A 4,952-nucleotide genomic window follows, 5' to 3' on the forward strand; every position below is an offset into this window, starting at 1 on the left:
ATGCTCAGGAAGCAACTGGACTGCCTCCAATATTTGAAACTGTAGGGGGGTGCTCCTGATTACTATTGTTCTTCCTGGGGATGTGAGCAGACTGGACTAGACATAATTAGAAAAGACAGAGACCGCATTACGATATTTACAAAAGTCTTGGATTCCTTAGCCAGGGTAACCTTACAGAATAGGATAGGCTTGAATGAGTTAAGAAAAGATATGAATGCATTTAAGTCAAGGACCCTCTATGAGATCTGGTTTAATGGGTCCCCATGGCTTACCACACTCCTCTCTTTCCTAATTGGGCTGATGGTTATTTGCTTATTGATCTGTCTTTTTTGCCCATGCATTTTTCTAAAGGCTGAAACAAATATTCCAAAAACAGATACAACAGGTACATGGCCCTTCAAATACATTATGATAGGCTCGATACATCTCACCCTACTCTCAATTTAAGGGTGTTCAGGCCGAAACTCCTGATAGGGCTGGCACTGACCCATACTTCTTCCTGGTGGGCTGTTCTAGTTTGGTGACTGAAGTAGGCGATGAGATATAAAAAAACAAAAAGGGGAGATGCTGCGCCAAAATTGTCCCAGAGCCTGTACCTCGGGGCCTATCGACAGAGAAAAACCTGGCTGGAGTTTAAGTGAGGATGAGACAGCAAAAATTAGGTGGACACCCCTCCAGTCAGAGGTTGGGTTTGACTGCTTCTCATTGAATGGCGGTACCCCCACATCACACCATGTCACTTAAGCTATATAAGCTGAATCTCTCAGTAATAAACTGACTTCCTGCTTGACTTGACTCCCTATCACATCTGATTGTTCTGCATTGTGGGTCTACAGGTAAAGCAACCTGCATCCTAGGGCTGTGGGAATGGGCAGATAGTGCACTCACCTTTCCCTGGGGAATAAGGAGGCCTAGCAACGAATATAGGAAAAGAAATTGAAGAAGCCTGGCAACCTGAGGCTTAAAGAAATCAGCAGTAATTGATCATTGCTATAGTAGTAAATGCTTGAGAGAATGTTTACTAACTTTCTGAAACAATATTGGATGTTATACTATCATTGAGCCATGTTCTAAATTTTTATGTAATTTTCTCACTTTAAACTTCTCTTTTTTGCAAAATATCATTTGACTTTCATTTACTTCGTCTTCATCTTGTGCAAAGAAATCACGTAACATATTCTACTGTTGGTAGAAATCAAATGACTCACGTCATGAAATTAAAATGTTGAACATTTTACATTTTTCATAAATAACATGGTTTCCCATAATGTAGCTCATCAAATGGGTAGTTTCCTATAGCAGGTGTGAACAATTTTCTTCAAGTATAATGAAATAAATATTTGTGCTATTTTTGTACTAGTTATAAAACACTAGTGTTCCTTCCTTTGGCACTAACCTAGATTTTACATAACCTCAGGCTATTTTCATATGATGATAGAATGAGTCATCTTCATATTGTAAAATTCTTATTAGTAGGATAAAAAATAAACTCTAAGTTGTTTAATATAAATATTAAACTACCTTTTCTAACTTTCATTTTGCAAATATCTCATGAGAGAATTAGGAACAGTGTGAAGAAAGTGAGTTTTATGTTAATTTAGAAAATACCTGTAATGTAAGATATTTTGAAACATGTAGTAAATATCTGATCCAAGTCTTCTTGTATAGAACATATGTGAACTTTGTTGCTAAAACCACAGCACTAAAAAAGAGTAACCTTGTCAAACAGACTATTCTCTCCAATTTCTAGGAGTTTTGAGGCTGGCCACATGAATGCAATAGAAAGACCCAGTGGCATTCCTATTGCCAGGTCATTATGAAGCTACCACAGAGCCAATCCATATTAAAAAGGAACATTAAACCCCAATTCTTTGTGGAAGGGAATAATAATTGATTTGTAGCTCACTTTAACTCAGTGTAGTCTCCTTTATGATTGCAAATCAATCATATTCTCCACAAGCAAAATATAGGTATCTTGTTTCAAAATCTCCAGTTTCTCTGAATTATGCCACCAAGTAAAAGGACCTGTGAATGATCATTTAAGTCTGACTCATGAGGAGATGCAATCACTGAGGAGAAGATTATATCTATCAAAAGACGTGCATTAAACAAGAAAGAGAAACAAGTTTTAAAAAAATGCTTTTCCATCCACAAAGAATGTGTGTCTTCTTTGTGAGAATCTGTAATTCCATATCTGTGGAGTCTCTTGACAGGAAGATCATTGGAGCTCAGGGTCAGTAATAGACCCTGTCTTGTGGGAATAACATGACGAATTAATCTATTAGAAAACTCAGTATCCTTCTCTGGCCTCCACATATGTCTTTTGTTGCATGCTTCAAACACACAAAAACACACACATATGCATGTGCATGCACACACATACATACTAGATAAATAAATAAACAAACAAATAAATAATGTTTTCTAATTCCTTGAACATATAACTGGTTTTATAAGACATATATGAGAAATGTGCTCTAGATCCTAATGAGAAGTATGTTGTTAGTGATGGGCTATGACTATTCTGAAATTGAAATAGACACATACCACAGATTTTAAGGTCAAATCTAATCATCACATGAATCTCTACTTACTGTATTTTTTCTTTACCCTGAGTCTTTTCTCTTTTTTTTCTAAGATACAGCTTTTGTTATGAACATTTTTAAACCAATGTTGACAATCTCAAGGCATATTTACACAACTCTGTTCTGGGCAATGATGTTTACACTGACAAAATTCTTTAAAATACAAGTAGAAAAGTCCTTATGGGCATCATATAACATTCTAGTGAGAGTTATCAGCTACTACAGCCAATGACCTGAATTATATGCAATGTAAAAGATCATTTGGTATATATACTGAGTGTGTAATGTGATGTGATAGGAAACCACAAGATTGTTTCTAGCCTTTTTGTCTGCTTACAGAGTCTACAAAATATTTTCCTGAATCTCTCTGAAGTACTACTAAGGAACTTCAACTTGGAGCTTCTTACTGAGTTTCTATCTGACCACCCTGCCCTGAAGACTTCAGATTTCCCATCTCAATTTATGTAAACCAATGCCTTAAAAGATAAGTTACCCTCTATACATAACTGAATCTCTATTATGTGTATAATAATATATGTGTATATATAATTATATGTCATACTGATGCATTATAAAAATTCATACACAATATATATGAACATATGCACATGTATGTATGCTTCATTCTGTGGGAATTCACTTATAGAGGAGGACTGCTTTGTCCTATGATATAATAGCATCGAAATGTGGCACAACTTCAAATTGTTTTACTTTTGTGACTGTAAGATGCCAATGTAACATTCCATTCTTCCAAAGGTTCTACTCTGTAGCAATGAAGCTTCTGTAAAGTAATTCTGACTACAGAAGCCAAAATTCTCTAAAACTTAAACAATGTGAGAATAAATAATAAATCACTCATGAAAAAGAAAATTGAATCTTTTGACATTTTTTCTGAAAATTAAACACCCCAAAATTTCCCCTGAACCTGTCAAGCTGAACAAACAGAAATGACAGAGAAGAAAACACATATGTATGTATAATTTGGCAGTAAGAAACTTACATATAAACAAACACACTAAAAAAAATTAGGACGTAGTCATGCCAATATCATATCTGCATAAAAGTGCCTTTGTTGGTTTGAACAACTCTAGTCACAAGCTTAACCTAATTAGGATGCCGAATTCCCTGTTTCTTGGCGAAATGTGCTCAAGGGGTAGAAGGTATTGCTAGAGCCTGAGGGTTTTTGTATTAAGCTCCAGCTGGGACCAACAGACACTGCCCACAAGATGACCTCCAAATAATTGAATGATTTCCATATGTTTGCTCATGTATAGTCTTCTCATTTAAAACTCTCTGCATCTCCTTCCAAGTCTAATGCTTCTGACTGTGCAAGCTTAATTCTTAGAGGACTCTCGCCACTGGAAAACATCAAATGCCCCATAATTAAGTGAGTGAAAAATATAAGACCATAATAATAATCTTCTAATTGTGTCTACAGAAGGAAGTCCTTCCAACTATGATACTGATTATCATCTAGTTCTTTAGAGAAGAGGTTTGCCAACATTGTTTCATATTGATACAATAATACAAAGGGCTTTTGAGTCTTTAAACTGAGATCAACTAGAGTAACTCCCTATTAGCTTAATATGTGGTACATTCTCTATCTGGGGCAAGCACAATAAATACATATTTTGATCAGGAAGATACAACAGAAACTTGCTTTTTCCTCTTCATGCACTGACTTGTGTTTGCAGTACATCTCAGAATGGTACACACTCTCAAGGGGCTGTTAAAAGTATCTTAAACTTGACCTGCTTATTCATCCCATGCACATTATTGAGTATTTAACTGTTCCAATGCCCAGCCATCCTCCTTGGAATTTATCTAATGTCTTACAACTCAACTTTTCATATATTTGCAAATTTGGGTTTACTTCAGCACTGTTCACAGTCATTAAACTAAGGAGTCAACAAGTTGTCTGTCAGCAGAGGTATGTGCTATACATACAAATGGATAGTTCTTACTCATAAATAAAAGCAACATCATATTTGAAGCAAAAATAGATGCAGCTAGAGATAACAACATTAATTGAATTAAATCAGACTAAAAAAGAGAAAAAATCAGAGGATTTTATTCATTTTTATTTCCAAGGTTTTATACAGATATATATACTTGAGTGTGTATATGACATGAAGCTAGAATCAAAATTGGTAGTAGAATCAAGACAGAGTACATGGGTTTAGAAATGAAGATAGGGAATTGCAAGCTAGAATATGGTCAATATACACTATATACAAGTTTGAAAAATAAAATCAATTAAAATAATACATTACAGAATACTTCATAAAGATTAACAAGTAACCTATGCTGGCTCTAAGAATCTGATATCCCATGGAAAGCCTTCAAGAATTAGAAACTGGTGTTCCA

General features: G+C 35.1%; 1 non-coding gene across 1 annotated transcript; it reads left to right on the top strand.

Moving 5' to 3' along the window:
* The first annotated feature begins 4,115 nt into the window (after positions 1-4,115).
* On the top strand, positions 4,116-4,304 carry LOC142835429 (U2 spliceosomal RNA). The gene has a single exon (XR_012907856.1). It is a non-coding gene; the product is annotated as a U2 spliceosomal RNA (small nuclear RNA).
* Positions 4,305-4,952: the final 648 nt, after the last annotated feature.

Source organism: Microtus pennsylvanicus, chromosome 14 (genome assembly GCF_037038515.1).
Source record: "Microtus pennsylvanicus isolate mMicPen1 chromosome 14, mMicPen1.hap1, whole genome shotgun sequence".
NCBI lineage: Eukaryota > Metazoa > Chordata > Mammalia > Rodentia > Cricetidae > Microtus > Microtus pennsylvanicus.